At 42.3% G+C, this 24784-nt stretch overlaps 1 protein-coding gene across 1 annotated transcript in view; it reads right to left on the reverse strand.

Moving 5' to 3' along the window:
• Window positions 1-24784, reverse strand: part of LOC135462641 (alpha-mannosidase 2x-like) — a 240693-nt gene that overhangs the window by 145389 nt on the left and 70520 nt on the right. The gene's annotated exons all lie outside the window — the stretch shown is intronic.

The following is a 24784-nucleotide window of genomic DNA, read 5'->3' on the forward strand; positions in this document are numbered from 1 at the left end:
AATGTCAGGCATGTGTCTGCTCAAAGATGTTTTCTTGCTTACGTTCTAATGTGAAGGATGCCTTAATTCGATTCAAACTTTATCAGATGAACATGAAAACCTGAGGCCGCCTAATGGTACTCCTGATGCAGCTGTGCTCTCTGTATTGTTTATAGGAGACTGTATACTGTATTCTGGTTTGTATTCCAGAAACCAGTATAATTTTCCATCAAAATTTCTTTGTTCCGGTGCAAGTAAACCCGACGAAAGGGCTAACTACATCGTGTATCACCACATTATATTGTCATTTATGTAATAATTTATCTATTGTTGTAAAGGCCTAAATAGTAGGAAATTATGCGGCCGCTAGCACCGGGAAAGTTAAATCTCATTTTTATTTGACGTCACTGGTCATTGCTGTCTTTTCATCAAATTTAACAATCCAGGCCTCATGGATGCCTCATCGACCAGCATAAACCTGGTAAATTACACAGGAATACTTAAGGATTGAAAAACCGCTGAGCACCACTGTGCAAAATGTATGAAGGCGCATGTCCGTGCCCGATTCACCGTGTTATCATACTAAGGTAGGCATGACTGTTTACCAGCCTTAATTCCCTCCAGGCTATCCGCAGACGATGTACTGATGCCCCTGTTTGTGAATGTGAATATAATACAGACGAAAGTAAATATATATGCAGTGTTCGGTTTGTCATTTTTTCGGTTTGTTTGGTGCTAGACGGGGACTGCTCGCCGTCACATCCCTACCCCTCCTTTTTTGTCATCACTGGGAACTACTCCAAGCATTTTTCAGAAAACTTTACTTTCCCACATCACGGAAGACACGCAATCAGACTTTACCAAGAATTGAGTCGCCTACAAGATGGAAAGTGTATCAAATATCACACGAAGGTAGAGCAAAAACTTGCGGTTTCCTTAGATGCACGACTTTACATTATATCTCCACGTCCTTAAGGATTCCTAACAAGGATAGGTATAATTAAAGAATTACAATGAAGTAGCATGTCTTCTCCAACTGCCAGGGTTCATTTAATAGTGATACGTAACAGTTGAAACGACATAATGCTCTCAAGATTATGGTGAAACAACAATGGTTTCTTTGGTATGGACACCGGCGAAATTTGCTGGATAATCCTATATGGCCCTGTCCGAGAATGTGGAAACTTCTCGTCCCGGAGAAGGTCTGGGATTATGCACTGACACTTTATCGCCTTCCTGGGAGAATGGTCATCATGGTGGCTCTTCTGCTTCTATTCAGCCAGGTCTATGTTGGCTTTGGCCAGCTCACGGGCTTCTCGTGGACGAACCGTGACTTCATCTTTGTAGACTGCCTGCAACTTTAAAGGCTGAAATCCTCGAAAGGAGTGCGGTGTCCACTGGTAACAGTTGTCTACCATAGAGTAAATAGAAAGGCGTTTGCTGAATGCTCTTTTGCATGCTTGTTTTGTAGACTAACTGTGTGAATAGTATGATACCGTCCCAGTCACGGTAATGCTTACTAACATACATGGACAGCAGTGTTGCCAACGTATGATTAAACCTTTCCACGAGCCCATCGGTCTGCTGAGGATAGGTAGAATTATTTACTTTGTTAGTGTTCATGACTTCGCAAATCTCCTTTAACAGCTTGGGTTAGAAGTTCGTTCCTTTGTCTGACAGGAGGACTTTAGAACTTTCATGACGAGCAAATATTTCTTCAACACATAGCTTGGCACATATACGTGCTTCTTGGGACTTTATTGCGAAGGGTTTTCGTCATTTCGTCAGGTAGTCGCTGACCACAACAATATACTGATTACCCTCATCCGTAGGCAGGAACGGGCCTAACACAGCGATACGATCATATGGTCCTCCACAAGAGGCTTTTTTCCGTAGGTATCATTAAACCAAGGTGACCGGCTGTTTGATCATCGTAGTACATGAACAAGACCTCGGCGATAATTGACTGCGGAACTACCAACTGTTTCCGGGTATATTTTCCGCGTCCCCGTGAGTCTGGACTCCAGAGGTGATACAAGACACCATCCTCCAGTAAATAGACTCCCGACTCGGCGACGATTTTCCTAGTCTCTGTAGACGTTGCTGGTAGGATACCATCCTCTAGATACCTCAACATTGCAGACGCGAACATGTCCTTCATTTGGGATGTCCGAAATAATGTGTTTCGAAAGCCAACGACATCATCAGATTGTTGCACTTGAGCAGCAGCATACGGTCAACGCGACAGGCCGTCAGCATTACCATGCTTTACACCTGACCTGTGCTCGATCTTGAGGTCATATTCCTGGAGTTCCAGTGACCATCTGGCAAGTTTTCCAACGGGATATTTCTGACTCATCAGCCATCTGAGTGGGGTGTGATCCGTCACAACGGTGAATGGTTGACGGTAAAGATAATGACGGAACGTCTTTATACCCCAAAAAGAGGGTGAGGGCTTCTTTCTCAATTGTTGCATAATTTTGTTCTGCTTTCTTTAGCTACCGACTTCCATGGGCAATCGTTTGCTCTTCTTCACCATCAAGCTGAGCCAATACAACACCTAATCCGTGATTCCTGGTGTCTGTGTGGAGCACAAATAGCAGAGAGAAATTTGGATAGCGTAAAGTAGGTGTAGTGCAAAGAGCGTTTCTCGGTTGTTTGTATGCGTTTTCGCATTCCTGACACCATGAAAATTTTACATCTTTCTTCGGGAGACAATGCAGATAATGCGATAATACGACACAACGCCCAGAAAACTGCAGAGTTCAGCCACATTGGAAGTTCTTACTTCCACCATCAATGTGAGCTAGAAATTTGACACTTGGCCGACAGAATACAGACTTCGCCAACTTTATCTTGAGATTTGCTTCACGGATACGCTGAAGCACTTGACGGAGTCGAGAAACATGCTCTTCAAAGGTAACTGAGAAAGTGATTTTGTCGTCAATGTAAAGCATACAGGTTTTCCAGATCAAACCAGCCAAGAGTAAGTCCATTAGACGTTGGAAGGTGCTGGGTGCATTTGCCAACGCAAAAGCCATAACAGTAAACTCGCAATGGCCACAAAAAATTGAGAAAGCTGTTTTTCCCCCTGTACTTTTTGGCTACCTTCACCTACCACTGTCCCGACAATAAGTGTAGGGTTGTGAAGTACTTAGCACCTTCAAATATAAGCGTCATGTCCGACATTCATATACCATTCGTAGTCCATAAAGGGCGTTCCAAGTCAGTAATCGCAAGATCCATTTCCAAAACAACGTTTAACACTAGCTCCCAAAGACAAAGGTATGTAAGAAATTATACAAATAAGAAATGAAGCCACAAGAGAAAAGCGATCATCAGTTTTCAATGATGCCGGACACTCAGTGGATATTCCAGGCATGAATTCCATATCAAAGTTCAAATTCGTAGTCCGTGAAAGAGTTCCAGGTCAAATAACAATTAAATAAGTATCTCAGTCGCCCACTGATTGCAACTGTTCATAAATGCATCATGCAGATGTAATGAGCATGGCTCCTATTACGGCCACTAGCCCCAGGTTAAGCGGTATTAACAATATTGGGTACACAAAATTCTTAACGACTGCGTTCAAGGCTCGATATTCCACATAAAAGCGACATGACTGATCTAGCATTTGAACCAACACAACAGGATCTGACCAGGAACTAGTAGATGGGGGGATAACCCTATTATCCGGCATCTTATCTACTTCCCTTTTAATCATATCTCTCCGCATTGATGGTACCCGGTATGGTCAAAATTTTATTTAATCATTTCCTTGGGTGTTTTTTTCGTGTTGAGTCAAATTGGTTCTGCCTAGATCTGCATCCTTATCAACTAAAATGTCACTGTATTCATTTAACAGGTTTTTCCCACACAATTTTGCCTTTGAAGTCCAAATTAGATCCAGTGAGATAAATGTCGCTGTATTCATTTAACAGGTTTTCCCACACAACTTTCCCTTTGAACTCCAAATTAGATCCAGTGAGATCAATCTGATCACTAACTGGCACCTTTTCTCCTGAAGGTTGAAGGTTAGCTGTTGTTGTGGAGCCATCACGTCGATTTAGTACCTGAAAGATGTTATTTCGAACATCCCAAATCAAGGACATGTTCACGTCTGGTGAGGTATCTAGAGGATAGTATCTATCCTACCAGCAACGACTACAGAGAGTAGGAAAATTGTCGCCGAGTCGGGAGTCTATTTACTGGAGGATGGTGCCTTGTATCACCTCTGGAGTGCACCCTCTCTGATAGATTTTCCCACTTGCACAGGTTCAGGGCATCTATTTGCAATTCTAACTGATACACACGATTGTTCACTGGTGGCCAGCACATGGGCTAGGTAAAAGCTGAACTGTGATACAAGTTCTTCTCGTGGTTCCACACCAACCAGTCCATACGCTAACTTACAAATATTTGTCCACATTGTGACTTCTGATCGACCTGGGATTTGTACTGAATCTAACAGACAAACAGGCCAGCTGGTTCCTGTAAGATTATCAGCATGTAGCATATCTACAGTAACATTTAACCAAGTAACAGTGCATGTGTGGAAGTCTATGTACATTCTACCTGATTGCATAGTGTAAGTTCCAATGAGACAGTCATAGGGAAATGGTTGAGCCACAAAATACATGACAGACATCTGCTCGCCACCAAAGGTATGATCGATCCCCCAGTAGATGGCACAACAGTTCTATTGTCAGTGGGAAGCAGACTGCACGAGTGAAGGCGTGAAGCTATTGCTTTACTTATGATGCTCACACCAGAGACCAAATCCACCAAAACATTCACTGGATTGAGGTTGAGCGTACCAGCAATACATGATTAATACGGCCAGCACGGCATGTTGCTACTTCAGCTCCAGTCCGGGAATTCTTACTACTGTCAGCAGTACAGTCAGTATTTGTACTTTATACGTTACTTAAAGTATCTCATCCAGTTTATGTCTGACTACCGAAAACATCCGGTCAAAGAACCGTTTGTATTTACAGTGTAGTTAGTTTTTCCACTGTGCTCAGTTTGTACAGTGTTGATATCATACAGGCATCAAACATTCCTCTGGCCATCCAACTCCCGTCCAGGAGTGACCCTCATTGGTTTTAGTCCTTCTTGTCTCAGCATTAATTTTCAACATTTCCAACCTGGCAGCAAAAATTACACACTGGCTGCCCGTCTGTTGTTCTTAGGTTTCGGCTCACATTTCTTGTTTGCGATGTCTGTGTTCCACGTCCTCTACCACGAAAGGCCTGGTAGTTCTGGCTTCTATCCTTCTCTGAGTTCCCAGCTATGCGTTCATTGACGGCATTTGTTCCACTAATAACTCCAACTTTTTTCTTCCAATGGACGATGCTGGTTTCCTCTCTGGCGATCCCTATATATCCCTATATCAATACATATGTTACCAAGAAACCTTTCCTCGCAGTGTCAGCTTGGTTCTGTTCATCACAGCTTAGTGCAAGTTGGTGAAAAACCAATCCTTCATCGTGCACTCATAGGGTAGAAAGTACTACAATGTCGATAGTAACTCCAGATCAGCGAGGACAGTCATATAAATGCTACATAACACACTTAAGCAGTAAATTCCCGTCTCTTGTCAGTTTTCCTGGTTTAGGTTTGCATACGAATTGTCCAATTAATGCTTAACTACCAGCATCCTACACACTGCTTAACGACATGGCTCAAGCGACACTAACGTGGAAAAAAGATACACCATGGAAAGGAATCAAGGCGTACAATTCTGTAAAAATGTGTACTGGTTTTAATAGTGATTTCTTCGATGTCACTGACCTGGGATTGCTGATGGGTTTTCTTGTCATCACATATAATTCATGATGTTATAGAAATTATTCAAGCGAACCAGGTTCGGGGACTTGTATTAACGATTTGAGTGGCCCTTCTGCAGAGTTCTTTTTTCTTCGCCTATTACTCCTATTATGTCAGTTTAACATCCCGAGGAAAGGAAAGATACATGTAGCCGTTCGCCACGAAGTGTTTATAAATAATACATTTCTTTTATTTACTGATTTAGTGTTAATTAACGCCATACTCAATAATTCTTCACTTTCACGATAAGTGACAAAACTGGGGTGCCATAATTTCTAGCCAAAATTCTGTCGGGCCCTCACAAGGTATAATGTAGTTCATGCACCGCTTTGTGTGGCACACTGCACACTACTGATCAAATTACACCATACCTCAGTCTTTGGTGCTGTGTCATTGCGGCACTGTGGTACATCGCTATGGTGTTGTGTTGCAGTGCATGACCGCGGCACTTTGGTAAAGTGTGAGCGCGGCACTGTAGAACATCGCTACGGGGCTGTGGTGCTGTGTGCGTCCGCGGCACAGTGGTACAGTGTCGTTGTGGCACTGTGGTACATCGCTATGATATTGTGGTGCAGTGTATGACCGTGATATAGTGTGACCAGGGCACCGTAGTCCATCGTTACGGTGCTGTGGTGCTGTGTATAATCGGGGCACGTTAGTGGTGTGAGCCCGGCACCGTAGTACATTGCTACGGTGCTGTGGTGCTGTGTGTGACCACGGCACTGTGGTACGTATCATTGTTGCACTGTGGTGCATCGCTATGGTGTTGTGGTGCACTATATGACCACGGCACCGTGGTACAGTGTGTCTGCGACACCGTAGTCCATCGCTGTGGTACTGTGTGTGACCACAGCACTTTGGTACAGTGTGACCGCGGCACCTTAGTACATGGCTGTGGTGCTTGTGTGCGACCGCGGGAACGTGGGACAGTGTAATTGCGGCACGGTGGTACATCACTATGGTGCTGTGATGCAGTGCATGACCGCGGCAACGTGGTACAGTGTGACTGCGGCACCGTGGTACAGTGTGACTGCAACACTGTAGTACATCGCAACGGCACTGTGGTGCTGTGTGTGACCGCGGCACTTTGGTACAGTGTGACCGCGGCAACTTAGTACATCGCTACGGTGCTGTGGTGCTTGTGTGCGACCGCGGCACTGTGGGACAGTGTCATTGCGGCAGGGTGGTACATCTCTATGGTGCTGTTATGCAGTGCATGACCGCGGCAACGTGGTACAGTGTGACTGCGGTACCGTGGTACAGGGTGACTGCGACACTGTATTACATCGCAACGGTACTGTGGTGCTGTGTGTGACCGCGGCACTGTGGTACAGTGTCATTGCGCCACTGTGGTGCATTGCCATGCTGCTGTGGTGCTGAGTGTGATTGCGAGACTGTGCTGTTCTTTGTCAGTTGGGTTTATCAATAGATAGTTCCTTTACCTACACGATATACACTAACAATCGGGAGATACATCTATACCTCTGGTGTCTATGAACCTGCTACATGTATGTTATTGTGACATTCCACAGAAAGGAGAGTCGGCTGTTCATTGGGCAGTGCGTAAAAATAATGTGGATCTTGTCCGTCAGATTGTGGATCTGGGCGGGGATATTAACATTCGGAATAAGGTGAGTTGTTGTTGTTTTGGAAACACACATTGTACATACGTGACGATCTACATGTAACATTGTGAAATCCCTGCGGTCTTAAACCCTTTTCAGATGCAGAATTTTGACCTGTATTTGGTTTGTAAACATGACCTATGTGGAGAGAATAAAACAGAATGGCACCATGAAATGTGCAGTTTTTGCCACATTTTCTTCATTTTGAGGACTTTAAGACCTTCGACACGGTGTTTGTTGTGTCACCCGACACCGCTGAACCTTGTTTCGTACCTCGTCAAATGCCTCTAATGCTGCACATTCTCGAGATTTGACTAGCGGTGTTAAACCCTGAATTTGTCACCTGTGAAACAAGGCTTCTTTTTAATCTACATCAGTTAGGGCTTTATTCTAACTATTTATGTGAATACTTCAACAATAGCGAATGTCGCGCCCCGTAGCACCATGGTTTAAGCAAAAGAAGGTAAAACTATACAGTGATGTTACTTGCAATTTCGTTTTTATTGCAATATGTTTGAAGTTAAAATTTTGGGAAATGAAAGTTTGGCGTGGTAGGTAAATCAGCGCAAGTTCTGCTTTCCGGGAGATAAGGTCGTAGTTTGTATATTTGGAAAGACACCAATTCTCCTGGCTTATAAGGGGCAAATGATCTGGATCGCCTTCGTCTCCTAGTCAGAAATGCAGCTGAAGTGTGAAAATTCAGGATCTAGTACGTCATCCACAGATCAAATGAAAGACCACGTTATCTGTGTCATTGTAAACTAGGGATTTATGTTTCAGTTATCCTCAAAAACGATTTTTTAATGTTATCTGGGTAAAAAATATTTGAAGGGTTTCTGAACTAATTCTAGACTCAAGGGAATGTGAACTGAATTTGTAAACATATATTGAGGATGCCTTGAATATGTAGGACAGAACTGGTACGATTACTCAAGACTTTATGACGTCATTTACGGTAATTTAACAGAAAGACGTAAAGATATATGTACCGAAAGGTGCCGCAGGTGTACAGTAACAAACAGTTCACGACTTTACACAGACTGTGCTACTGAAGCCTGCCTGCTTAAAATACAATCAGTTGTCACGTACATCATGCTCTAGTACCAAATTTTGATTTTACATAAATGTCGGCGCCCTGGAAATAAAAGAAATCATCCAGGTATATATGTAACTGGTAACACAGCCAGGGAATGTACAATTCGTTAGCTACATGAGTAACACTCACAATGGACAAGACTGACAACTGAATTATGTGAACATGTTACCTTACTGTCACCTGTTCCACACGAACGTGACAGTTGTTTATTTGGTAGTTCGTAAAAATAATGTATGTTTATACTGGACACGTATTCTTTGTGTGGTGACAACTGGTGTAGAATTGTAGAATCCAAATGTTCAGAAACTAAGCTAATGTTATGTACACAATTTCGGTGTGTTTGTATTATTTGTTAATGTTAGATTGCCAACCTGGTTAGTGTTTGATAAATTCTGTTGGTGTTTTCGGAAATGTAATCCTGTAAAATTTATTTCCAAATAAAAACCTGTATTTGTCAAAAGTCTCGGCGCCTTTTTTGACACTCAGTCTTGACTTCATCTGCACACTATTTTTAACTGTTACAGGGTGGGAAGACGCCTTTGCTTTTAGCTTTGAGGGCCAATAATCTGGATCTTGTTCGTCTGTTGGTAGAGAGAGGCGCTGACGTCAATATACAGAATAAGGTATGTGGTGTATACTTACGATGATTTTTACATTGTCTCTGACTCTAGACTAAATAAGACCGATATTAAAATAAATGTTTTATTTCTGGGGTTTTTTCCAGGAATACAGTCTAAACTGATTTTCCATTCAGGTGCCCTGGTTCCTCTGTGCATGCAAATATTAGGGGGTACAAAATACCAACAAAAATAAACAGATTCTCTGTAAAATTCTGCAGAAAATGTTGCTAACATCGTTGCATACATTACTCGCAAACGGATCTCCATTGGGTAGTTATGGCCAATTTTTTAAATCTATTTATTTACTTATTTGATTGGTGTTTTACGCTGTACTTAAGAACATTTCACTTATACGATGGCGGCCAGCATTAATTATGGTGGTAGGAAACGGGGCAGAGCCCAGGAAAAGGCCACGACCATCCGCAGGTTGTTGCCAGGCCTCCCCACGTACGGCCGGAGAATAAGCAAGCATGCCCAGGTGACGATGTGTCGCGACTTACATTTGTTTATTTCCGCTGTTGTCATGGTTACCAGATTGCCAATTTCCCCATGTATACTATATATATATATATATATATATATATATATATATATATATATATATATATATATATATATATATATATATATATATATATACAGGTATGATTTCGTTTTCGGGGAACACCCCAACCTTCTGTTTTTCACCCAGAGTTGGATACATAGATACACAGACGACAATGTTTCACGACTCACATTGCAGCTGTCATGGTAACTAGATAGCCGTTTTCCTTCTATATGCTACAGAAATGAGTTCGTGACCGGGCTACAACTCCAAACTATTTTCCACATAGAGTTTGGATCTCTGTCCATGAAGTTTCTCCTCAGGGGTTATACTTACCACAATGCTGCTTGTAGTCCTTTATACATTTCAAACAAATGTATTTGTTGGAGCGTTTGTTGTGTTCACCTGAACCCTTCTTTAATCTAGCCTCAACCAGTATAACATCCTTGTCCATATAAAGGAGATGCTATTTTGGGGAGAAGTAATAATTAGAGAAGAAACCGTGTCACGAGTATATAAATGGCATATTATTGTGACATCCCACAGGAAGGAGAGACGGCGTTGTTTGCGGCAGTGAAGATAGATGATATGGACCTTGTTCGTCTGTTGATTGAGCACGGAGCCAATGTCAACGTACAGAATAAGGTACGTGCTGTATGGTTATTTACAAGGAGAGCATGTTGGACTAAGTACCATTTTAAACACCTAGCTTTATCTTCAAACACATGTATCCACAAATGTCAAAGACTGAAAATTATTCACTTCGGGCGCGAATTATATATATTATGCTGCCTTTGGCGTAAACATAACAATAAATATGGTGCGAACAAAAATTATATTATTTCTTTGCAAGGCCAGAAATACATCAGAATGCTTCAGGGTTATATCAAAATGCAAACCTTTTTGTCACATCATGTTTTCGACCAATGGCAAGATTTAAAAGTTGTGAAGGCATTTTGAAACCTTTTTTTAAACTATATATATGCACTTAGATTCTGTGTACAAGAAGATAACATTTTAGAGCAATCGTTTCATCCTTTAAAAGATTCAAAATTTCACGAAATCCGAAATCGTCGGTATACCACGTAACCAACTTTGCCCCGTATTTTCAAGACCCTGCTCAACAACAGGGTATGGCCTTGTTTGGTAACAACATATGAAAGTCAGTCTTTGTAGGGATGTTAGGGAACGTTAGGAATTTCCGGGTATGACGTGCCCTTTTTAGTGACCACTGTATGTCATGGTGCAATATTTAGATAATCCACCCTCCGGGCGATACCCTTTATTATTGTTGTCAGGACTACCAACCAAATTTTGTGTGCCCACTACAGAGAAAACTTCTGCACCAAATAAGTTGTAACTTACACATTATTCCCCCATTGTCTGAAATAATGCATATCAAAGAAACCGAAGTGCCACAATGTCCAGTAAAATTATAAAAATCTGTCTGCCTGCCACCGAGTATAATGTCGTCCATGCACCGCTATGCGTGGCACATTGGTGCAACTTTAATACATCGCGTCGGTGGCATTGGGGCACAACACTCATACATCGCCACGGCGCCACTGGGCCGAAACTGCCGTATATCGCGACGGCGCCATTGGGGCGGTACTGTCCTACAACGCCACGGCGCCACTGGAGTGGAACTGTCATACGTCATGACGGCGCCACTGGGCCGAAACTGTCATACTTTGTGACGGCGCCTCTGGGACAGAACTGTCAAACATCGTGACGGCGCCACTGAGGCGGAACTGTCTTACATCGCCTCGACGCCACTGGGGCGGAACTCTCATACGTTGCGACCAGTCCGCGACGGCGCTTCTGTGGTGGCCCAGTCTGCAACGGAGCCACTGGGGTGGAACAGTCATACATCGCGACGGAGCTACTGGGACGGAACTGTCATACATCGGGATGGCGCCCCTGGGGCGGAATTGTCACGCATCGCGACGGGGCAACTGGGGCGAACCTGTCACACATCGCAACGAAGCCATTGAGGCAGAAGTATCATGCATCGGGAAGACGACACTAGGATGGAACTGTCATACATCGCGACGACACCATCAGGGCGGAACTCTCATACATCGCGACGGCGCCATTGGGGCGGAACTCTCATACATCTCCACGACGCCATTGGGGCGGAACTCTCATACATCGCCTTGGCGCCATTCGGGCGGAACTCTCATACATCGCGACGGCGCCATTGGGGCGGAACTTTTATACATCGCGACGGCACCATAGGGGCGGAACTTTCACACACCGCAACGGCGCCATTGGGGCGGAACTCCCATACATCGCGATGGTGCCATAAGGGCGGATCTCTCGTACATCGCGACGGTGCCACAGGGGCCGCCCAGTCTGCGTTGGTGCTACTGGGGTCACTGGGGGCAAAATCTTCATAACAAATGCTCCAAGCGACTGTATTTTACACCAAATGGAAGTCTTACAAAATCTGTCAAACACCAAAGAGAATCTGAGAAAATACGATCTACATTCACCGAGAGACAGACCAGCACAGTGGATGACATACAAATATATTGCAAGATACAAGTAGCCGAATTTATGTGGGCCTAAGGCTGTACACTTCAACCTTCAGTACAGTCCCTGTTCATTTCAGTAGCTGTTATACCTTAAATTCACTACACTGTAAACCATTGAAACAAATGATATCAACAGCTTAGTTTCCGATGATGATTTGTCCAGTTAACATTCGTAACACTTAGACTCTGAAAAGTCCTGAATGCTAGCAAATTCATTTGCAGAAGTAGGCTTAACCGATCCGTCGATTGGCCTCGTTAGAACTTTAGGTTATCGTCCAGGCATCTTCTTTCTTCCACCTCTCCAGGCGGTCGTTTGTTTCAGAATCGCAGCAGAAGGAGCTGCCGACTCAAAGTAAACAAACTTGTCTTTGTTAACTATGCCAAGAATACGGTCGGTAACAGAGTAGGTCTAGTTTGTTACTTTTAACAAACAGTCTGTTAAAAAATTGTCAACAAAGTAAACCGTGTTGAAATACAGAGCAGTACTTTCAGTGTGCCTTATGCAGTTATCTTCGTGTTACCAAAATTTATTCCACTACAAATACAAGAATGAATGTCAGGCATGTGCCTGCTCAAAGATGTTTTCTTGCTTACGTTCTAATGTGAAGGATGCCTTAATTCGATTCAAACTTTATCAGATGAACATGAAAACCTGAGGCCGCCTAATGGTACTCCTGATGCAGCTGGGCTCTCTGTATTGTTTATAGGAGACTGTATACTGTATTCTGGTTTGTGTTCCAGAAACCAGTATAATTTTCCATCAAAATTTCTTTGTTCCGGTGCAAGTAAACCCGACGAAAGGGCTAATTACATCGGGTATCACCACATTATATTGTCATTTATGTAATAATTTATCTATTGTTGTAAAGGCCTAAATAGTAGGAAATTATGCGGCCGCTAGCACCGGAAAAGTTAAATTAAGTAAAAAAAAAGTGATCTCATTTTTAGTTGACGTCACTGGTCATTGCTGTCTTTTCATCAAATTTAACAATCCAGGCCTCATGGATGCCTCATCGACCAGCATAAACCTGGTAAATTATACAGGAATACTTAAGGATTGAAAAACCGCTGAGCACCACTGTGCAAAATATATGAGGCCGCATGTCCGTGCCCGTTTCACCGTGTTATCATACTAAGGTAGGCATGACTGTTTACCAGTCTTAATTCCCTCCAGGCTATCCACAGAATATGTACCGATGCCCCTGTTTGTGAATGTGAATATAATACAGACGAAAGTAAATATATATGCAGTGTTCGGTTTGTCATTTTTTCGGTTTGTTTGGTGCTAGACGGGGACTGCTCGCCGTCACATCCCTACCCCTCCTTTTTGTGATCACTGGGAACTACTCCAAGCATTTTTCAGAAAAAAAAATGGAGTCGCCTACAAGATGGAAAGTGTATCAAATATCACACGAAAGTAGAGCAAAAACTTGCGGTTTCCTTAGATGCACGACTTTACATTATATCTCCACGTCCTTAAGGATTCCTAACAAGGATAGGTATAATTAAAGAATTACAATGAAGTAGCATGTCTGTCAGTCGTCAGGGTTCATTTAATAGTGATACGTAACAGTTGAAACGACATAATGCTCTCAAGATTACGGTGAAACAACAATGGTTTCTTTGGAATGGACACCGGCGAAATTTGCTGGACATTCCTATATGGCCCAGGCCGAGGATGTGGAAACTTCTTGCATAGTCCCGGAGAAGGTCTGGGATTATGCACTGACACTTTATCGCCTTCCTGGGACAGAGGTTCACGAGAATGGTGGTCATAGTGGCTCTTCTCCTCCTGTTCAGCCAGGTCTATGTTGGCTTTGACCAGCTCACGGGCTTCTCGTGGACGAACCGTGACTTCATCTTTGTGTTCGTCTGCAACCTTAAAGGCTGAAATCCTCGAAAGGAGTGCGGTGTCCACTGGTAACAAGGGTTCTCTACCTTAGAGTAAACAGAACCTTCAGGCGTGTCCTGGATGCTCTTTTGCATGTTTGTTTTGTGGGCAAACTGTGTGAATGGTATGATACAGTCTCAGTCACGGTAATGGTTACTAACATACATCTACAGCAGTGTTGCCAACGTATGATTAAACCTATCCACGAGCCCATCTGTCTGCTGATGATAGGTAGAAGTATTGACTTTCTTAGTGTTCACGATTTCGCAAATCTCTTTTAACAGCTTGGGTTAGAAGTTCGTCCCTCTGTCTGCCAGGAGGACTTTGGGATTTTCATGACGAGCAAATATTTCTTCAACACATAGCTTGGCACATGTACGTGCATCTTGGGACTTTATTGCGAAGGGTTTTCGTCATTTCGTCAGGTAGTCGCTGACCGCAACAATATACTGATTACCCTCATCCGTAGGCAGGAACAGGCCTAACACATCTACAGCGATACGATCATATGGTCCTCCACAAGAGGTTTTTTTTCCGTAGGTCTTATTAAACCAAGGTGACCGGCTGTTTGATCATCGTAGTACATGAACAAGACCTCGGCGATAATTGACTGCGGAACTACCAACTGTTTCCGGGTATATTTTCCGGGTCCTTGTGAGCCTGGACTCCAGAGGTGATACAAGACACCAACCTCCAGTAAATAGACTCCCGACTCGGCGACAATTTTCCTAGTCTCTGTAGACGTTGCTAGTAGGATACTATCCTCTAGATACCTCAACATTGCAGACGCGAACATGTAATGTGTTTCGAAAGCCAACGACATCATCAGATTGTTGCACTTGAGCAGCAGCATACGGTCAACGCGAGAGGCCGTCAGCATTACCATGCTTTGCACCTGGCCTTTGCTCGATCTTGAGGTCATATTCCTGGAGTTCCAGTGACCATCTGGCAAGTTTTCCAACGGGATTTTTCCGACTCATCAGCCATCTCAGTGGGGTGTGATCCGTCACAACGGTGAATGGTTGACGGTAAAGATAATGACGGAACGTCTTTATACCCTTAAAAAGGGTGAGGGCTTCTTTCTCAATGGTTGCATAATTTTCTTCTGCTTTCTTCAGCTGCCGACTTCCATGGACAATCGTTTGCTCTTCTTCACCATCAAGCTGAGCCAATATAACACCTAATCCGTGATTCCTGATGTCTGTGTGGAGCACAAATAGCAGAGAGAAATTTGGATAGTGTAAAGTAGGTGTAGTGCAAAGAGCGTTTCTCGGTTGTTTGTATGCGTTTTTGCATTCCTGACACCATGAAAATTTTACATCTTTCTTCGGGAGACAATGCAGATAATGTGATAATACGACACAACGCCCAGAAAACTGCAGAGTTCACCCACATTGGAAGTTCTTACTTTCTCCGCATCAGGTCGTATGCCATCAGCACCATCAATGTGAGCTAGAAATTTGACACTTGGCCGACAGAATACAGACTTCGCCAACTTCATCTTCAGGTTTGCTTCACGGATACGCTGAAGCACTTGACGGAGTCGAGAAACGTGCTCTTCAAAGGTAACTGAGAAAGTGATTATGTCGTCAATGTAAAGCACAAAGGTTTTCCAGATCAAACCAGCGAAGAATAAGTCCATTAGACGTTGGAAGGTGCTGGGTGCATTTGCCAATCCAAAAGCCATAACAGTGAAGGCCTAATGACCACAAAAAATTGAGAAAGCTGTTTTTCCTCCTGTCCTTTTCGGCTACCGGTACCTTCACCTACCACTATCCCGACAGTAAGTGTAGGGATGTGAAGTACTTAGCACCTTCAAATATAAGCGTCATGTCCGACATTCCTATACCATTCGTAGCCCATAAAGGGCGTTCCAAGTCAGTAATCGCAAGATCCATTTCCAAAACAACGTTTAACACTAGCTCCTAAAGACAAAGGTATGTAAGAAATTATACAAATAAGAAATTAAGCCGGTAACACACAAGAGAGAAGCGTTCATCAGTTTTCAATGATGCCGGACACTCAGTGGATATTCCAGGCATGAATTCCATATCAAAGTTCAAATTCGTAGTCCGTGAAAGAGTTCCAGGTCAAATAACAATTAAATAAGTATCTCAGTCGCCCACTGATTGCAACTGTTCATAAATGCATCATGCAGATGTAATGAGCATGGCTCCTATTACGGGCACTAGCCCCAGGTTAAGTGGTATTAACAATATTGGGTACACAAAATTCTTAAAGACTGAGTTCAAGGCTCGATATTCCACATAAAAGCGACATGACTGATCTAGTATTTGAACCAACACAACAGGATGTGACCAGGAACTAGCAGATTGGGGGATAACCGCATCATCCAGCATCTTATCTACTTCCCTTTTAATCATATCTCTCCGGATTGATGGTACCCGGTGTGGTCAAAGTTTTATTGAATCATTCCCTTGGGTGTTTTTTTCATGTTGAGTAAAATTGGTTCTGCCTAGATCTGCATCCTTATCAACTGAAATGTCACTGTATTCATTTAACAGGTTTTCCCACACAATTTTCCCTTTGACGTCCAAACTAGATCCAGTGAGATAAATGTCGCTGTATTCATTTAACAGGTTTTTCCCACACAATTTTCCCTTTGACGTCCAAACTAGATCCAGTGAGATAAATATCGCTGTATTCATTTAACAGGTTTTTCCCACACAATTTTCCCTTTGACGTCCAAACTAGATCCAGTGAGATAAATGTCGCTGTATTCATTTAACAGATTTTCCCATACAGCTGGTTCCTGTAAGATTATCAGCATGTAGCATATGTACAGTAAAATTTAATCAAGTATTAGTGCATTTGAGGAAGTCTATCTACATTCTACTTGTTTGCATAGTGTCAGTTCCAGTGAACAGTCATAGGGAAATGCTTGAGCCACATAATACATGACAGACATCTGCTCGCCACCAAAGGTATAATTGATCCCCAAATAGCTGGCACAACAGTTCTATTGTCAGTGGGAAGCAGACTGCACGAGTGAAGGCGTGAAGCTATTGCTTTACTTATGATGCTCACACCAGAGACCAAATCAGTCAAAACATTCACTAGATTGAGGTTGAAGGTACCATCAATACGGATATCATGAGTAAAACGGCCAGCTCGGCATGTTGCTACTTCAGCTCCAGCCCAAGAATTCTTACTACTGATAGCAGTTCAGTCAGTATTTGTACTTTATACTTTACTTAAAGTATCTCATCCAGTGTATGTCTGACTACCGGAAACATCCGGTCAAAGAACCGAAGAGCCATTTGTATTTACAGTGTGGTCAGTTTTTCCACTGTGCTCAGTTTTCACAGTGTTGATATTATACAGGCATCAAACATTCCTCTGGCCATCCAACTCCCGTCCAGGAGTGACTCTCATTGGTTTTAGTCCTTCTTCTCTCAGCATGAATTTTTAACATGTCCAACCCGGCGGCAAAAATCACACTGACTATCCATCTGTTTTTCTTAGGTTTCGGCTCACATTTCTTGTTTGCGATGTCTGTGTTCCACGTCCTCTACCACGAAAGGCCTGGTAGTTCTGGTTTCTAGCCTTATTGTCCCTCTCTGTCAGCCGAGTTCCCAGCTGTGCACTTATTGACACCATTTGTTCCACTAATAACTCCAACTTTTTTCTTTAAATGGACGATGCTGGCTTCCTCTCCGGCCCAACGAAGGAGGGTGTGGCAGCACCCTGTGGATGGTCGTGGGGATCTGAACAGTTTTCCCTCACCATAATGCTGGCCGCCGTCATATAAGTGAAATATTCTTGAGTATGGCGTAAACACTAATCAAATAAATAAATAAATCAAATGGACGACCATCCCCGATGGCATAGCTGGTGGAGGGTCCCTTTGGGGGGCGGTAGATCCAGGGTCAATCCCGGGTGGGGTCACACCTAAGATCTTAAAAGTTACACATGATGTGCGGAGTGTCCGTGAACCAGCCTAAAATTAGACGTGTTTATTTCGCGTAGAGCCCGGAAGTGGGCCTGTGATGTGCAATGTACTTCCTGAGGACAGTTAAATGAACACAATGAAGAGGTCATATTTAATTCTGTATTAGAAAATGGCGAGAGAAAAAACTTTTGTGCATTTCTGTGTAAACATTTTGATTCTGGGTTTGTCTCATTATTAAATACACTTCAAGTGCAGATGGAAAGATATCATATCGACACGTAGACATGGATGGATAGATATTACATAGATGTAGGATATAGAAAGATGTTGGAAAAACAGTATACGAAGAGGAGAATCTGTGCTGAGAAGTGACGGCCATTACATTAAAGTACACGCAGTTCAGTAAACCCTGTACTAATGCTGCTGGTCAGTAAAACTGAATGAACGGCGGCAGACGAGAAACATCACGTGATCAATATATTTACTTCGGAACTGGCGAGCTGCTGACCAAGAACCTCATGTGAACAATGCACGCATGTACACACAGGGATATATCATAGCTGTAGCTCAGGGGCGATCCGACGTTGTCTCACCGATATATTATATATTTATTTATTTATTTATTTATTTATTTGTTTGTTTACTGGTGTTTAACGTCGTGCTCAAGAATATTTCACTTATATTACAATGGTCATCATTATGGTGGGAAAAACCGGGCAGAGCCCGGCGGAAACCCACTACCATCCGCAGGTTGCTGATATATGTGCCCACGTGTATACAATGGGAGAGGAAGTTTGTCCATTTCATGGGTGTCGTGCAAGGTATAAAAATGTCCCAAACAAACACGTCAGTTTCTTTCAGCGGATGGCGCTCAAGATAACTAACATTGATTTATTCACGTGGTCGCAAACGATGACCGTCCTTGTGGCCTCACGGCCCGCAGCACGAGGATGGTACCGTTCGCGCGGGATTTGCTCAGCCCAGGTTCCGCGGGCCACGGGCCGCGTGCGGCGGGGCGAGATTTCCTCATCCGGCCTAGCAGGCCTTGAATAAAATGCTCCATTGCCAATTTATCAACATAGTCTCTCGGTAAATCAGAATGTGTTCGCCGTGACAGTGTCAGTATTGAGTGAGTGTAATCATCAACACATTCATCTAGTAACTGCTGCCTTTGAAACAAATCTGAGTAATAGGCCCTTTAGAATTCTTTTGGTCGAAATTTTTCAGTTAGTAGCTGACAGACCGTGTGATAATTTTGCTTTTGTTGGTCATCTATATTTTTGTAATAATCTGTTACCCTGCCTGTCAGGTAGCCTGGTAGTAATTTATCTTTTCTCGAAGTCCTCGAATTTATCGAAGTCCCATCTGTTTGATCTCTTAACCCTTTGAAATTCTTTTAGCTCTATATTTTCCGCCGATTCCACGTGAAATTTAGACAGATGCACAAAAGGTCTGTCTGACCTAATGGGGTTTCTTCTTGACGTGATAGCGGAAACGACAGATCATTATCTTGGTTGCCATCCACTCTTCTAACTTTGCGTTTTCGTCTAGACATATTCTCATATATAATATTATATATTATATATAATATATATCTCATATTATATCGTCAATTACCAGCCTTTTTCACAATCACATGTATCCATGTAAACATAAATGGAAGTCAGCTTACCATCATTCTGATGCGTTCCATAGCATGCAAGTAAAGGTATGACTGTTTGTGTATGTCGACCGCTGTTAGCATACCCTTTCAGATGGTCAATTTCAGGTTTGTTCCACAGCTTGGCTCAAGCGCTTCCATTTACGTTGAACGCGAAAACTGGACACTTTATCAGTCTAAGACCACTCCACTTGCCGTAGCGTTTTGACACTGGCTTTCAGCTTTTCAGTGCTGTACAGATTCCTCTTGTAGGTTTGATCGATGTCGCTTCAACCTTGATTCCACTTCTGACACCACTTGTGATGGCCAAGTAATTGGCATAAAGTTGAACAAAATCTATAGTCTTTTAAACTTTGCATTCAACAACAACCCATGTTTACGTCCCATGTTTGAACGATGTCGCTTCAACCTTGATTCCACTTCTGACACCACTTGTGATGGCCAAGTAATTGGCATAAAGTTGAACAAAATCTATAGTCTTTTAAACTTTGCATTCAACAACAACCCATGTTTACGTCTTGCCACTGACTACCGTAAAGCTTTTTACATACAAGTTACATGTTAAAACAACAGGAGGATCTAAACAGAGGGGGCTCTAGACGAGGACTGCTCTCCGTCGCACTATCATTTGGTGGCGACCACTCGCCTTTCGCCAAATTGAGATACAATATGTCACACTTGGTAGAGTAACTCGAAAGTAGCACAATATGATTTACTCCGGATAATCCACCTTGATCCATCCAACGAACTACCTGCCAGTGTGAAGTAAAATTCTGTGAAATATGGCGTCAAACAGCAATCGAATAAATAGATGAATATGTTCTCAAAATGCAAGGAAATGCAAATGTCTTTTACCATCATCAGATTTGAATTCTTATGATATACTGTTTCAGTCTTGTTAAGTGCACATGTATCAAAGATTAGACATGGGAGCAAAGGTGGCACAGATTCTAAAATATCTGAAAACCACGCTATATTGGTTATGTTATTGTTACACTGTACAGAAAGGACAGACGCCTTCACTGTCAGCTCTTTACTGTTAGCATTTATGAGGTAGGTCGAGTGTGGTTATAGCGGTTATAACATAAATAAATCGGAGAGCTGTGATTCTTTTACTCGTTGTCGATCTTAAAGAACGGTAATTAGATCTAGGAATACCGTAAATGTTCAAGTGTATGATATTGTGATGGGAAAACAAGCATAAACTTTAAAAACTGATGTTAATGCATCGATAGGTTATGGAACTAAACAGGTTTCATGTCATACCTCAAGTGTGGCACATTTATTTGTAATAGTTTGACTAGAAAGCACGTCATGAAAGTACGAGGTTACAACTTTATGAATATCACGTGAACCGCGAGCATGTCGTTTTTTTCTACTTGTGTGGTTTGACATACTGCGTGTCTGTAGTGCTTTGGGCAGTGTGACTGTATGTCCAGCATCGTAGAATGATCCATTATACCATGTAGTGATGTAGTTTGACTCATTTTTAATAATCATAGACTGTTTTTCATCGGATGTTAAGAAACAAGCATGAAGACATTGTCCATCTACTGGTAGAATAAGGAGCTAAGGTCAATGTAGAGAACAAGGCATATGAGTAATTCTTACTTAAGACACATCAGCCATGTCTTATGACTTCAGGTCATGTACATTGCGATTACATTTACACACGTGTCTCTATTTCACACGGTCTCTTCAGTCGCACGTGGTAAGGTTCCTAGGCAACCTGCGGATGGTCGTGGGTTTCCCCCTGCTCTCCCCGGTTTAATCCCATCATAATGCTGACCGGCGTCGTACAAGTGAAATGTTCTAGAGTGTGGCGAAAATCTCCAATCAAATAAATAAGTACAAATAAATGTTACACGGATTTTGATAGAAAAAAATGTAGAAGATGGTCAAAAATGGCAGTTTACATAATAATGATGCATATTTGAGACAAATACGGATGTAATAATACATACACTGCGAAGTTGAATTACAAACCAATGAAGAGAACAGAATCAACACAGACTGAATACGACGTCAAAACGCAATTCGACACAAATACTAGATCAAAACGCAACTGGAATGAAATACGAGGCCAAAACGCAGATAGACAATGATTTTTCTTCATTTACTAGTGTACATTACTGTTTGTTTACCTATTTTTTCCTGCTTCTCTCTTTCCAAAAACAAATGAAAAGAGTGTCAATTCCTACATTTTAATTACCTACGATTTTAAGGTCATATTTCTTTGCTGGAGTCAAGTTTTCTGCATACATGAGTTTGGCAACCATCAGTACACATGTGGTATACATGTAGTATATAGCACTTATTTTTCAATAAATTCGAGTAAACTACTTGTATTTGTATAGATTCACTAAATCTTTGACAACCATCACAGAACGATGAAACGAACTGTTAAGAACATTGAATTTTGATGTCTAACAGGAAGGAGAGACTCCTTTGTATTTGGCGGTGAGGAGAGGCCATAAGGACCTTGTAAGTCTGCTGGCAAAGTCCGGGGCGAATGTCAACGTGCAGAATAAGGTACGTGGTGTACTAATAGAGGTAACGGTGATGCTGAGGGCGTCGGGTGATTATCAGTGTAATCAACAGCTTTTTATGTAAAGGGCAAGTTGTCTTTCCATAAGTTAATATATGATCTCGTAAAAAAGTACTATTTACTTGCTTCATAATCTACGTAGAATTAAAGGGCGAAAACATAATAAAGCTTGTGTTGGAAATTTTACTTTGTACCATTGTGACTGACCCCTCGTGACACTGGACATGCACAATGCCAAAAGTGTACTTCCCACAAACTCTCGTCACGTTTAATCCAATTTCGTTCCCACAGGATGCAGTGGCGCCCTTAGATCTGGCACTGAAGAACTATGACGTGGAACTCGTTCGTCTGTTGGTGAAGAGTGGGGCCACGGGTAATGTTCAGAATGAGGTACGTTGTACATCTCATGGGGAAAAAACAAACGTTCAGATTGGCTATCTGATCAGTTTTTTAAATGTACATGTGGAAGCGACTGTTTTCTTCAGTTGAACGCATTTCTTGCTTCTGTTGTTTCATTCAGACTGATGTCACCTTCACGGAAATTTCATATTCCAAGTACGGAGCTGTAGCAGTTGGTTTGGCCTGTGTTTGGGTGTTCCTTGTGTGTTTTTTACACAGTAAGTACTGGACTTTTATACGTCATACATGTATCCAGTAACGGGGCCAGTTAGAATTACGCTCAGTGTGTAGTGCGTTACTAAATAATATCACTTATGGAACAGAAATAAATATATAAAGCATAAATGTACACAAAAATTGATGTAAAAACCTGAAGAATAAACTTACAATCAGTGCCAGGCTGCATTGATCAGTACGGTACCAGATCATTCATTTTGTATACTTGTGTATTGTGAAATCATCACTTCACCTCGATGATATTCACTGATAATTTTATTCGATGTTAATCCTTGTTTGAACGGTTGAAGTGTTTGCCATTCAATATAAACTGTGTTATTGTCTGGTCTTTCGCTATCCAGGCATTAGCCCTTTTACACTTGATGTTAACCCCAGAGTTGACATTCAGCTTCCAAAGACGGACGTTACTTTGCCATGCAACTTTATAACACTAAACCCCAACGCTACATACATGGTCATATGGCGCTGCCAGCAGCTGAACGGCGCAAGAGTGCTCAGTTGGTCATCAAACGGTGAAAAGTACATATGCCCACTGTTTAACGACACGGTTATGCTGGGGAAAGACTGCTCCTTGGTTATCCGTGACCCTAAACCAGAATATAGCGACAACTACTCCGTTACTGTTATTGTACCCGAGGAAATTGGCCTGGCTGGGGCTGGTGTTTGCCTGAATATTTACCCCCCACGGTCGGGTGAGTATGTTACAGATAAACACATCAGTGTGGTATTTTTCACTCGAGAGTAGCAATTGCTCGTGTCAGCTGCGGTAGGTAAAAACACAGCTAGAGTTTGATATCTGAGACAGTTTATATGTCTGAGGCACTCGCATGTTTTTTTCTCCACAGTAAGCAATCATTTGTTTATGAGTGTTCTGTGCTAAATAAAAACATAATGCAAATTTTTAACATTATACGCTTGGAAGACTTAGTGAAACACTGCAAATAGCATTTTGTAACGTTAAAGTATTCCTCACGCAAAGAAAACAGGAGTGTCCATGGTATTATAAGTTTAAAAACTGCTTGATTATTGGACATTCCAGAAAACTGTACATTTTATTTCCACTTCTGTTGTTCATATTTATTTCAATTTCATTGACTATTGACTCCTCAAATGAAAACAGTGAACCACACCGATAATGACAAAGTGACAAGCCCATATCCTTCATATAGAGGTGAGTTATAAACAGAAAAAGGATGATACTGAAAATAAAAATATTTATATGATCATTTGATTGAAGTTTAAATCCGACTGAAATAAACACAGAAAACTGGTACTTTATTTTGATTGGTTTACCAGCAGCACAGGACGTTTCTCGGATGGCCATTGATCCCTACAAACATGATATGTTGCATGCTTCCAACAGCGGTCTCGAGACCATATCGTAAACTGGCGCTTGTAGCAAATTATGCTACAGCAAAAAACTGGAGTTTGTTTTAGTGCTAAGGAGATTAAATTTATTTATTTATTTATTTGATTATTTGATTAGTGTTTTTCACTTATATGAAGGCGGCCAACATTGTGGTGGGAGGTAACCAGGCAGAACCCGGGGAACCCATGACCATCCGCAGGTTGCTGGCAGACCTATCCACGTACGGTCGGAGAGGAAGCCAGCATGAGCTGGACTTGAACTCACAGCGACCGTATTGGTGAGAGGCTCTTGGGTCATTGCGCTGCGTAAGCGCGTTAACCGACTGAGTCACAGAGGCCCTAAGGAAATAAAAGCCCAGTGCTGTGTGTCAAATATTTAAGAGTGCTAATTATAATGTGGTGAAAACTGCTTTGGTGAGGAATTAGTGTCCTTTGACGGATTGAAGATGATTGAAGATTAGCGAGAATTACTCAAACTGACTTCCTGACGAAAATTCAGCTAAATATATGGCATTCTTACTAATAGCTGATTTCCTAT

The sequence above is a fragment of the Liolophura sinensis genome, chromosome 2, assembly GCF_032854445.1.
Source record: "Liolophura sinensis isolate JHLJ2023 chromosome 2, CUHK_Ljap_v2, whole genome shotgun sequence".
In the NCBI taxonomy this organism is placed as follows: domain Eukaryota; kingdom Metazoa; phylum Mollusca; class Polyplacophora; order Chitonida; family Chitonidae; genus Liolophura; species Liolophura sinensis.